This window comes from Haliotis rufescens, unplaced genomic scaffold (assembly GCF_023055435.1).
Source record: "Haliotis rufescens isolate VD_foot unplaced genomic scaffold, xgHalRufe1.0.p SCAF_13, whole genome shotgun sequence".
In the NCBI taxonomy this organism is placed as follows: domain Eukaryota; kingdom Metazoa; phylum Mollusca; class Gastropoda; order Lepetellida; family Haliotidae; genus Haliotis; species Haliotis rufescens.
Window position 1 is genome coordinate 26,996,649 of NW_025963813.1, and position 13,991 is coordinate 27,010,639.

The 13,991-nt window shown below is 43.6% G+C and overlaps 1 protein-coding gene across 1 annotated transcript in view; it reads right to left on the reverse strand.

Moving 5' to 3' along the window:
• Positions 1-10,078, reverse strand: part of LOC124152509 (proteinase-activated receptor 1-like) — a 48,997-nt gene extending 38,919 nt beyond the window's left edge. The window contains exon 1 of the mRNA XM_046525470.2: positions 9,917-10,078. The gene's annotated coding sequence lies outside the window, so the exon portion shown is untranslated. The remainder of the gene's footprint in view (positions 1-9,916) is intronic.
• Positions 10,079-13,991: the final 3,913 nt, after the last annotated feature.

Here is a 13,991-nt window from a genome sequence, read left to right on the forward strand (position 1 = left end):
GGACCAGTGGATTAAGATTCTCGAGACATCTTGGACTAGTGGATTAAGATTCTCAAGACATCCTGGACAAGTGGATTCAGATACTCAAACATCCTTGGACTAGTGGATTAAGGTACTCAAGACATTCTTTGACTAGTGGATTAAAATACTCAAGACACCCCTGACTAGTGGATTAAGATACTCAAGACATTTTTGGACTAGTGGATTAAGGTACTCGAGACATTCTTTGACTAGTGGATTAAAATACTCAAGACACCCCTGACTAGTAGATTAAGGTACTCAAGACATTCTTTGACTAGTGGATTAAAATACTCAAGACACCCCTGACTAGTGGATTAAGATACTCAAGACATTCTTGGACTAGTGGATTACGATACTCAAGACATTCTTTGACTAGTGGATTAAGATACTAATAGACATTCTTTGACTAGTAGATTTATACAATGCAGACATTCTTGGACAAGTGGATTAAGATACTCCAGACATTCTTGACTAGTAGATTAAGAGACTCCAGACATTCTTGGACAAGTGGATTAAGACGCTCCAGACATTCTTGGACACGGAGATTTAGGTTTTCAATTACGGTTATCAGTAAATGAAAATTACACCGAACACTCGTTGGATATAAAGCTACTTATTTTTTCATAAAGATATATGTTAACATAGGTTAATAGTAAAGAGGTCACATATATTTTGGTCTTGACGTCAGACTTCCAGGATTGCGCATCATAGCTGCAACTAATACCACCATATCCTCAGCTGCCGCCACTGAATCTAACCTTTGAAATGAAGACATATATATTCAGGTTGCATTATCAAGTGTAATTATCCCTGTTGTCACGACTTGAAATAGCAAAAGGCGCAATAAGGCGCCGTCATGAAATGAAGAGTACTAGAATATGGGGCATTAAAAAGGACTTATTATAATTATCATCATTGTCTTAGGCATTATTCTCACAACAAACAATGAATGTGATCGTTACCATTCTATCCATCTATCAGCAGCAGCAGCAGCAGCAGCATCACGATCACGACCTTCATACACCATTCAGACGATCAATACCGTCACCATTCAGGTCATCATCATCATCTATCATCTTCACCGCCGTGATATTGCTGGAACATTGCTAAAAGCGGCGTAAGACCATACTCACTCATCATCATTATCATCATCATAACCATCATGATCGTCGTTATCATATCAGGCCACCATCATAATCAACATAACCATCATCATCGTCGTCGTCGTCATTGTTGTACGTAAATAGCAACAGCGTAATAACAGAGTTTTAACTATCACAAAACTATTGCAAACCTGTGGTAGCCACCCTGATATGATTTTGATACAGTGAAAAGTAGCAAGCTTTGAGTTTTCCCCGAACCAAGTACCAATACTAAATCAATTTTACACTTGATCAAGAAGGGAATTACGTGGCCACGTCATCTTGTCAAAGGACTAAGGGAACACACAATGAAGTAGAAGTGATACAGCATTGATTCGTGGTGAGGGGACGTATCGACTGCGGCCACACGTCTCCCCCTGTATGGGGTCACCAGTCATTTATTGAACGTTATGGACGGCGACGTAGTATTGATTCAGTCACTTTGCTTGGAGACTCCGGTTATTGATATTCTTTTAGATATCATGAGAAACTATGAACTGTTGCTGGCAAGGCATTATTAGATATTACATCTTCATTAAACACATTATTGTGAATATAGAAAGGCTCGATTGTAACGTAATCATCCGTAAACAGAACTACGTCGACATTAAATGTAGCAGCAAATAACGATTATCATTTCTAATGCTAGTCAATATGTGATATGATTTACAGTTTGTATGGCTGTTTTTTTATTTGTGTTGAATGTCCCGTTTCGGAATTAGTTAGAACCCTTTTACACATACCCTGTTAGAGGTCATGACCCAATGTCATTTCCTATTCTGTTAGATGTCATGACCTAGGGTCAGTATTTACCCTGTTAGAGGTCATGACCTAAGGTCAGCCTTTACCCTTTTAGAGGTCATGGCCTAAGGTCATCGGAAAAAGCGTTTGCTTAATGGGCATTCAGTAGGGTAAAACGTCGTTTTAGGTCAGTGTTTCAGTCACACCACGGACAGAAAGCAAATGAAGCAGCTTTACCATTAAATAAGCCACATGGACATTAGTATGGTACTGACAAACCAAGTATTATAATCGGAGTGGATCTGGGATTCGAACCCGCGATCTCCACATCGGACACATGTGAAATTGTGAAGGACTGTCACATTTTGTAAACGATGATCAGTTGTGACGGTCAAAATATTCATGTTTGCGTATTCAAGGAGGGTAATCTCGGGAGAGTTTAACAGTGGAAGCACGTCGTGCCGCCGTCGTTAAAAACCAAGGGAGTTCAGAGGTTTTCGATGCACTAATGTACTGAAAATAATACCCCTCTCCCCTCCCCTGAGCTCCCCTCCCCTCCCCTCCCCTCCCCTCCCCTCCCCTCCCCTCTTATACTTGTAACATTTTTACGCAAAAGCACTGTATATTTTGAATCTAAAAAAAATATGACTCTCCCCAAATATGTGTATTATCTAATATGTCCCTCTCCCTGATTCCCTCTGACGTACCCCCTATAATAAATTAGCGGTCCATGATCTGTTTACTGTACTTTTATTATACAGATCTGTCTTGCTATGAATTATCACCCTAACTACACAGGGAAGTTCGCACTTTAAAGCACGTCAATTACAACGAGGTCTATACACAGACGAGGCTGACAGGGTCCATGGTTTCAAAATATACTGCCGGGCAAAAGAAAGTATACACACTTGAAAATTGGATTTGACAAAAAAGAACAAATACAAACGTTACATGGCTGAAACCTGGCGGCGCGAGTACCGCTCCCCTTATAGGGCCACACAGCTCGGACTAGTAGGCTCTCCCACAAGTTTGATTCAAGCCAGTCGCCACTTTTGTAGGCTCAAATTGTCTTAGGACTATCGACACAACATTTTACTACCTTAATGATACTTAGTTTCATACATGGCATTAATAATATGGTCTTATTTGAGTGTAGGGTGTGTTGTTTCACTTCGCTTTGAACAGTATTTGAGTTAAATTACGCCGTGTCACTTGAATGTCAGAGGAAAGAGATCAGATCCGGGTTAGAACAGGTCTTCAGCAACCCGTGCTTGCCGTAAAAAGGCAACTGTGCTTATCTAAAGAGGCGACTAACGGGATCGGGAGGTCAGTCTCGCTGACTTGGTTGATGCATGTCACCGTATCCCAATTGCGTAGATCGATGTTCACGATGTCAATCACTGGATTGTCTGATCCAGACTCGATTATCTACAGACCGCCGTCCTATAGCTAAAATATTGCTGAGTGCGGCGTTAAAGAACAAACAAACAAACTAAACGTCTCAGACGTTGACATACATGTGCCAACAAACCGAGAAGCATTATGAGGTCGAATCTTAGTTTGGAACCCACATCATACGATCTGGACACGCCTAAGCGGCGCAACTCTGCAGAGCGAATTGCAGCGCCCTAGCCGGCAGCTTGGGCCACCCCTACCCCTGTACTATCAGAGCAAGGATATGTCATGTGTCCTATGCAACGTGACAACGTGACAGTGTGCACGATCCATGATAAATTGACATATTGTTGAATAACAACCACGGCTAATGCTGGAGTATATGAATGAGTGCTATGTGATATCACCAAACAGGTTTGGAGTGTCTGGTAATAAAGCTATACAGATAATTACTTCGTGGAAAGCACTGTCTCTTCCCGGACGAAGACAAAGGTAGTGATTTAGCACGCCATTGACCGCGGGTCTTAAACGTAATTTGTTGCATATGCAACCTGTGTTTACACAGCCATGATAGCTGGGCAATATGTAATGTCTCGTTTCAGAGTTTTATTGCCCGCTTTTGAAAGACCAAAACACAAAAAAATTCAGCGCGATCAGAACGAAGCCCAGAAACTGATGTTAATTGCCAGACGAAGTCGTCAGGTGACGAACACTGACAAATTAGAACACACTGAACAATAGCGTCAATGTTATAATATATTTAATGATATAATAACAGTAAACTATGATTATAACGCACTCAAAGGGACCACTCAGTTTAGTTTGTTATATCCGTCACTTCGTTATAAGCGTGTACAGTTTACTGTATTTGGTTTATATTTAGCGACAAAGTCAGCAATATCCCTGCAACATCACGGCCCTGTGTACATTATCGACAAATCCACGCAGCCTTACACGTTGTCGGGGCACAATGACACACAGATCAGACATTGTGACCAAACGATCCTCACTGCAATCGGCTCTACCACAAGCAGAAAGAGTGAATGAGTGAGGTAATGTGGTTTTACGCCGCATTTAGCAATATTCCCGCCGTGTTACGGCATGGGACACCAGAAATAGCTTCACGCGTTGTACCCATGGGAATTCGGGCCTTCGGCGTGACGAGCGAACGCTTTAACCATCGGGCTAACCCACCGCCCACAGAGGCTGGTGAGTGTATTGTGTGAATCGAGCAGTATTCTATGGTTCCGGTGTCACGTCGAAGACCCGGGTTCGATTCCCCGCATAGGTACAATGTGTGAAGCCCATTTCTGGTGTCCCCGGCCGTGATATTGCTGGAATATTGTTAAAAGCGGCTTAAAACCATACTACTGTCTCAGGTCGTCCGCATGTCTGACAACCCACGGAGAAGAACATAAATGGTATAAATTTCTGATATTGAAATCTTGGTTGGTACATCTGAGGTTCAAGTCAAATCGTTGAGGTGTCAAATTGCTATTATATTTTCTGTACGTGTCCATTTAATGCTCACCGTGCTGGACATGCTGAATGTCTCTCATGGATATCATTAAAGTGTCGTGATCAAAAACAAATGTGTGTGTATATACAGCGACGCTTTTAAAACGACACCCCCAAGTCACACTCATTCATGGTCGTGAAAAGATTCTTAACATACAAAATATATTGGTAAATAGTTTACGTTATTGCCAAGGGAAATAGCGATAAACCTTCCGAAAAAAGCCAACCAGTCCGTTAGACCTGTCAACAAACCAAGTAGCGGCAATTATAAAATTATAAAATTTCACAGATCGTAATTCGTGTGTGATAAAAATACATATTTAATATGTTGTCAATAATGGCGAGCTAGAAACGTGATGTACCGGGGGTAGATATCGGGGTTTGATACCTGGATTTGATACCGATGGTAGATATCATGGTTTGAGACCTGGATTTGATACCGGGGGTAGGTATCGGGGTTTGATACCTCGATTTGATAACGGGGGTAGATATCGGGGTTTGATACCTGGATTTGATAACAGGGGTAGATCTCGGGGTTTGATACCTGGATTTGATGCCGGGGGGACATATCGGGGTTTGATACCTCGATTTGATAACGGGGGTAAATATCGGGGTTTGATACCTCGATTTGATACCGGGGGCAGATATCGAGGTTTGATACCTGAATTTGATACCAGGGGGAGAAATCGTGGTTTGATATCTGGATTTGATACCGAGGGTACATATCGGGGTTTGATACCTCGATTTGATACCGGGGGCAGATATCGGGGTTTTATACCTGTATTGATACCGGGGGTAGATATCGGGGTTTGATATTGGAATTTGATATCTGTTTTTTTATCCCGGATTTGAAACTTGGGATTGATACCTGGATATGTGACCTTGATGTATGGGCTTGATACTTTGATACTTCTTTTCATAGCCCAGGTTTGATACCTGTGTCACATAACCGAGTTAGATACCCGAGTTTGATACCTGTGTCACATACTCGAATTAGATACCCGGGTATGATACCCGTATGCCACATAACTGAGTTAGATACCCTGGTTTGATAACTGTGTCACATAACAGGATTAAATATCCGGGTTTAATACCTCTGTATCACACAACCGAGGTTGATACCTGTGTGCCTTATAACCGAGTTAGATACCCAGGTTTGATACATCTGTGCCTCATAACCGAGTTAGATACCCGTGTTTGTTACATGTGTAACACAACCGAGTTAGATACCCAGATTTGATACATCTGTGCCTCATAACCGAGTTAGATACCCGTGTTTGTTACATGTGTAACACAACCGAGTTAGATGCCCGGGTTTGATACATCTGTGTCACATTACCGAGTTAGATACCCGTGTTTGTTACATGTGTAACACAACCGAGTTAGATACCCTGGTTTGATACATCTGTGCCTCATAACCTAGTTAGATACCCGTGTTTGTTACATGTGTAACACAACCGAGTTAGATACCCTGGTTTGATACATCTGTGCCTCATAACCGAGTTAGATACCCGTGTTTGTTACATGTGTAACACAACCGAGTTAGATACCCTGGTTTGATACATCTGTGTCACATTACCGAGTTAGATACCCGTGTTTGTTACATGTGTAACACAACCGAGTTAGATACCCTGGTTTGATACATCTGTGCCTCATAACCGAGTTAGATACCCGTGTTTGTTACATGTGTAACACAACCGAGTTAGATGCCCGGGTTTGATACATCTGTGTCACATTACCGAGTTAGATACCCTGGTTTGATACCTGTGTCACACAACCGAGTTAGATACCCTGTTTTGATACCTGTGTCACATAACCGAGTTTGATACCCGTGTTTGTAACATGTGTAACACAACCGAGTTAGATACCCTGGTTTGATACATCTGTGCCTCATAACCGAGTTAGATACCCGTGTTTGTTACATGTGTAACACAACCGAGTTAGATGCCCGGGTGTGATACATCTGTGTCACATTACCGAGTTAGATACCCTGGTTTGATACCTGTGTCACACAACCGAGTTAGATACCCTGTTTTGATACCTGTGTCACATAACCGAGTTTGATACTCGGGAATGATACCTGTGCGCCGCACAACCGAGTGAGATACCCGAGTTTGATGCTTCTATGCAACATAACCGAGTTAGATACCCTGGTTTGATAACTGTGTCACATAACCGAGTTTGAAAGCCGGATTGGATACCTGTGTAACATAACCGAGTTAGATACTCGGGTATGATACCTCTGTGTCACGTAACCGAGTGAGATACCCGAGTTTGATACTTCTATGCCACATAACCGAGTTAGATACACGGGTATGATACCTGTGTGCCACATAACTGAGTTAGATACCCTGGTTTGATAACTGTGTCACATAACAGGATTAAATTTCCGGGTTTGATACCTCTGTGTAACACAACCGAGTTTTGATACCTGTGTGCCTCATAACCGAGTTAGATACACGGGTATGATACCTGTGTGCCACATAACTGAGTTAGATACCCTGGTTTGATAACTGTGTCACATAACAGGATTAAATTTCCGGGTTTGATACCTCTGTGTCACACAACCGAGTTTGATACCTGTGTGCCCCATAACCGAGTTAGATACACGGGTATGATACATGTGTCACACAACCGAGTTAGATACTCGGGTATGATACCTGTGTGTCACACAACCGAGTGGGATACCCGAGTTTGATACTTCTATGCCACATGACCGAGTTAGATACTCGGGTATGATACCTGTGTGTCACATAACCGAGTTTGAAACCCGGGTTTGATACCTGTGTCACAAAACCAGGATAGAGACCCGGGTTTGATGCCTGTGTGTCACATTACCGAGTTTGAAACCCGGGTTTGATACCCTTGTGCCACACAGAGACCATATACCGTGTATGGTCTCTGTGTCACATAACCGAGTTTGAAACTTGCGTTTGAAACCTGAAAGAATATCGTGACCTGTAGCCTCACCAGTAAATAAAATTTCCAACGATTTAATTTCTCAAACAAATGTTTTTACCCAAGTTGTAATGCTACCTGCACATACATCGTGTGCGTGCAGGGTTGCGTGCACGCGATAACTAGCTTAGATGCTGAGCATTCGATAACAATGCGTACGTTACAGATAGTTGGATCACGAGCACTTCAGGAGACAGGTTTGTTATGTTGGAGTATTTACATTATTGATCACAGGGACATACACACCAGTAATTGTAGAAGTAACGTGATTATTGATATCTGCACAGGAAACAGAAGCCGATTACAAATCTGAAACGTTTTAATATCTAAGATGCATCGAAATCGGAATCCGGAGAATGTTTAGTTACCGCGTTCCCTGTTTCATTATGTACGGTTTCCATACAAAGTGGAAGAGATATTTTGATGCAGTTGATTGTTAATATCGCAACATCTAATACCCGACAACGTATGCTCTGCTAGTTATATTCCGACTCCGTTGTAGTGTTAAATGCATGGTAGCAGATGTTTGTTTTTTCTGGTGAAATCAGGTGTTTATCTCATTAAGTGACCTGACATGTTGGTATTTGATGATGGCGCAGCTATGAGCGAAACTGTCAACACTTCCAGGCCACGGGAAGAGATAAAGACGTTGTTTGACGAGGAAAGCCAAGTGCTTTTAGATTATTTATTACGTATTTGCTCAATGATCTATCGTCGCAGTCAAAGGTAGTTCCGGCATTGAGTATCATTTCAATCGAGTGGATGATGATGTTGCAATGTTGTAGTCCTGTATATAGGGTTGAAAACTACAGATGATAAAACATACCATGGAATACCCCACAACGTATACTATGTTGCAATGTTGTAGTCCTGTATATAGGGTTGAATACTACAGATGATATAACATACCATGGAATACCCCACAACGTGTACTATGTTGCAATGTTGTAGTCCTGTATATAGGGTTGAATACTACAGATGATATAACATACCATGGAATACCCCACAACGTGTACTATGTTGCAATGTTGTAGTCCTGTAATAGGGTTGAATACTCAAGAATATATAACATACAATGGAATACCCCACAACGTATACTATGTTGCAATGTTGTAGTCCTGTATATAGGGTTGAATACTACAGATGATATAACATACCATGGAATACCCCACAACGTGTACTATGTTGCAATGTTGTAGTCCTGTAATAGGGTTGAATACTCAAGAATATATAACATACAATGGAATACCCCACAACGTATACTATGTTGCAATGTTGTAGTCCTGTATATAGGGTTGAATACTATAGATGATATAACATACCATGGAATACCCCACAACGTATACTATGTTGTAATGTTGTAGTCCTGTATATAGGGTTGAATACTACAGATGATATAACATACCATGGAATACTCCACAACGTATACTATGTTGTAATGTTGTAGTCCTGTAACAGCGTTGGATAAATGTGTTGTATTAGCATACATGGTACCGCATAAGAAATCTACATACCACCTGATACTTTCGATTCTTTCGATATAGAGGGTCGTCTTCATCGATAGGACTATAACAGGGAATGGGATGGGATCATGGGTTCGTCATATCAGTATATTCGATACAGAGGGGGGTCTTATTGAATCAGTTCATAAACAACTTTTAGGGATGGGAATACATGTTCGACATACGGGTACGGTCGAGATAACCGAGTTGGAGGTTCGGCTGTATTTGTCGTCACAATCTCGAGCCTTACCCATCAAAGCGTGCACTGACAACAGTAATTGAAGGAGAATCTCCCCGGAGTGTTCCATCATACAAACAAAAGGAATTAACGGAAATGAATTAAAAATATATAGCTCTAGACTGGATACCAATGATTGGCATGTCGAAACATATGCAGGCATCAGCAAATTCATGCGGTAATTGAAACCAAATGTTGGCATATGACATGAACGTTCTTCTTTCGTGTCAACGTGTATATATCATAGCTGTGTTGAGGTAGAATATGTCAGGTTTTGTTTGATAGACATGTAAATAGAACCGGTGACGTAGTCAAAATATTATTCAGATAGAATGACACTGAAAAGCAGGCTAATAATATATAAGTATTTTTAAACAGACATATGAGTTTGTTTGACTTACCCGGCGCCCTTATGGAGTGTTGAAATGTATTGACTGGTGTTCGCTCGCCGTGAGCCTGTGTGGAGCTCTACCGAGAGCCGCGCTTAGTACACCCACTCAACCTCGATCAATACTCTCATCAGCGCGTGTACAACCGCCGTGAATAGTAAATATTGTACCAGGGTGCATCGACACGATAGGTGAAATACTTTATTATCAATTTTACAAAAGACTGCATGTATGCACAGGGATTTTTTGCAGTCGGCGAAACAACTGGGTTGTACTTCGTTACGTGTTTTTTATCGAAGTTGCCTACAGGCTGCGCGGAGTCGTTTGAGTCACGTGACCATGGCCCCGTCTGATTTTATATCACGGCAAACAAATACCCCTCGACTTGAATCGTTTTTTAGCGTCACTTGGGCTGTTGCAACGGGAATGCTAAGTGATACGAAAATCTGCGTCACGTGACAGTGAAACCGATAGATATACAGTGTCAAGTTTAATCTAATTTATGATAAAGCCAACAGTATGTTGCAAACGGCCTGTAAAAATCTCAAGTCAAAATTGGTGTACACGAAAACACCATAACGTTATCAGTATGTATGGAACTCATAACGCGGTTTTAGTTATTGAATATACTATTATTTATCATTTTAAAGTGACAGATATACTGCTTCCGAAAAGTTAAGGACATCGGGTGGGTGAAAGGGGGGTCAGCGTGGCGTTCAGGATTACTGGACTTATATCGCGAGGTGCATGGACGTGTGTGTGTGTGTGTGTGTGTGTGTGTGTGTTTGAGGGGCTGTGGCTGTTTGTACTAGTCAGGATTTATGCAGGTTTGTATAGTGCTACCCCACTGAGATGCCATGCCGCAGAGGGTCCTGGTGAGAGATGGTCCTGGTGAGAGATGGTCCTGGTGAGAGATGGACCTGGTGAGAGATGGTCCTGGTGAGAGATGGTCCTGGTGAGAGATGGTCCTGGTGAGAGATGGACCGGGTGGGAGATGGTCCTGGTGAGAGATGGACCTGGTGAGAGAGGGTCCTGGTGAGAGATGGTCCTGGTGAGAGATGGTCCTGGTGAGAGATGGTCCTGGTGAGAGATGGACCGGGTGGGAGATGGACCGGGTGGGAGATGGACCGGGTGGGAGAGGGTCCGGGGGAGAGATGGACCGAGTGGGAGATGGTTCGGGTGAGAGATGGTTCGGGTGAGAGATGGACCGGGTGGGAGAGGGTCCGGGGGAGAGATGGACCGAGTGGGAGATGGACCGGGTGGGAGATGGACCGGGTGAGAGATGGACCGGGTGAGAGATGGACCGGGTGGGAGAGGGACCGGGTGAGAGATGGACCGGGTGAGAGATGGACCGGGTGAGAGATGGACCGGGTGGGAGAGGGACCGGGTGGGAGATGGACCGGGTGGGAGAGGGTCCGGGTGAGAGATGGACCGTGTGGGAGAGGATCGGGGTAGGAGAAAGTCCGGGCCAAAGAGGGTCCGGGCCAGAGAGGGTCCGGGTGAGAGATAGTCCGGGTGAGAGAGGGTCCAGGCGAGTGGGGGTCCGGGTGAGAGATAGTCCGGGTGGGAGAAGGTCCGGGTGGGAGAGGATCGGGGTATGAGATAGTCCGGGTGAGAGAGGGTCCAGACGGAAGATGGTCCGAGTAAGTCACTCAAATTTCTTTGCACGTGTTTGTGACGGGCGAGAGAGGGTCCTGGTGGGAGATGGACCGGGTGAGAGAGGGTCCTGTAGAGAGAGGGTCCTGGTGAGAGATGGACCGGGTGAGAGAGCGACCGGGTGAGAGAGGGACCGGGTGAGAGAGGGTCCGGGTGAGAGAGGGACCGGGTGAGAAATAGTCCGGGCGAGAGAGGATCGGGGTAAGAGATAGTCCTGGTGGGAGAGGGTCCTGGTTAGAGATGGACCGGGTGAGAGAGGGTCCGGGTGAGAGAGGGTCCGGGTGAGAGAGGGTTCGGGTGGGAGAGGGTCCGGGTGGGAGAGGTTGCGGATGAGAGAGGATCCGGGTGGGAGATAGTCCGGGTGAGAGAGGGTCCTAGTGAGAGATAGTCCGGGTGGGAGAGAATCGGGGTATGAGATAGTCCGGGCGAGAGATGGTCCGGGCGAGAGAGGATCTGGGTGAGCGAGGATCAGGGTGGGAGATAGCCCGGGTGAGAGATGGTCCTAGTGAGAGATAGTCCGGGTGGGAGAGAATCGGGGTATGAGATAGTCCGGGCGAGAGAGGGTCCGGGTGAGAGATAGTCCGGGTGAGCGAGGGTCCGGGTGGGAGAGGGTCCGGGTGAGAGAGGGTCCAGACGGAAGATCACCCAAATGTCTTTGCACGTGTTTGTGACGGGTGCCACCCTTGGGACACACAGTATCATCACGTTTTGATTGTGATAAATGCTCAAGATATGGTCGGATTCGTACAATGGACTGTGCATTTAGCAGATATTTCTTATGACTATGGAAAGGGTTTTGTCGCTTTAATTCTCTTGCACGTTAACATAATAATAACATTGATTAACAAAAACAGAGCAGCGATAAACCCAACTCACTCATAGATGTCAGCTAACTAACGTTCTGCATGGAGGTGTATATATTGTTGCAGCCTCTTCTATGGAATACTACAAGGGACACTGTCGCGTTCTCGCACAATTTAACGTCTTGTCGCGTTGTCCCATTGACTCAATGTCGCGCTTTGGGTAATTTTGACAATTTTGGCTTGGCGACAATCCGACAACGCGACAATGCCCCTTGTTGTATTCCATACTCCTCTCCCCTTCAGTGATTCCACTTACAATACATGCATTTAGTTCCCCACCGCATTGTCGAAAACCTTATTTGTTCACGGATGTGCTAACAACAGTCAAACATCAATATAATGATTTCTCTATCTGGAATATCAACTTGAATGCAAAACACAATTTTCAGATTCAAGCATTTATTTATATTGATAATTTTCTTTTCTTACATATATTTTCATAATATATATACTGACGGGCAAAAGAAAGTATACACCCATGTCTTTCCCGGCAGTTTATATATCGTTTGTCACGCTCGTAATTTTTACTTTGATTTTTATATTTGTTTATTAACGAACTGCAGAAAAAAACTCATATTATATGTACAATGAAAACTTGTTTGTCCGGAAACCGCACCTTTCAGACGATTGCTGTAAGGAGTGTTTACATATACATTTCCGTATTCCCGGGGAAAAAAATACGGGGATTGTCAGCGCGTGTTGACATCAATGAAGACTTTGAATGATGAGGATAAAGTTACTTTGGTTGTTGACTTCAGTATACACTTCCGCAAAACCCAATCCGGGTTAGAATTGATCTTCAGCACCCATGCTTGTCCTTAGAGGCGGTTAACGGGATCAGGTGGTCAGGCTTGCTGACTTGTTTGATGCATGTCGTATCCCAATTGTGTAGGTCGATGCTCATGATGTCAATCACTGGCTTGTCTGGTCCAGACTCTATTACTTACAGACCGCCGTCTTTTAGCTGAAATATTGCTGAGTGCGGCGTTAAACAACAAACAAGCAAAGTTACAAGTATAGACAATGGATTTCGATTAGTCTGTTTCTGGTTGAAGGTAGGGGGCAGTTTGCATTCACACTTTTTTGTTTACAACCCTGACATTACTGCACCTATCTCATTCTCAACGGCAATACATATTAGATAAAGCCAAACACCGTTTGAGTCGAAGTTAAAGAGACCTACTTACGTCCTTCAAGTTTTCCGAGGTTCGACACAACCCGAAATAAATGTTAAAAAAAGAAAGAATACAGGGGGAAAGAAGGCGACCATGCTTTTACTTTGAGACAACCGTAAGTTCGACACATCAAAGTTCGACACAACGTCGTTTGGCTGTATAATTTTCAAGAATATTTAACAATGTCATTGTGCATGTTCTGAAATAATTATACTTGAGTGAGCACTTTGATAAAACGTACATAAACACAGTCATCTGTAGGCATACTACATTTCGAGTTCTCAGAGCTTGTTTCTGCGGAGGGATTCCAGGACAAAACAGGTTTCCTACATCTAATACTTGCCTCTCCGTGGGGATTCCGATGCAGAATTCACCCCAAGCCCCCAAGGGCTC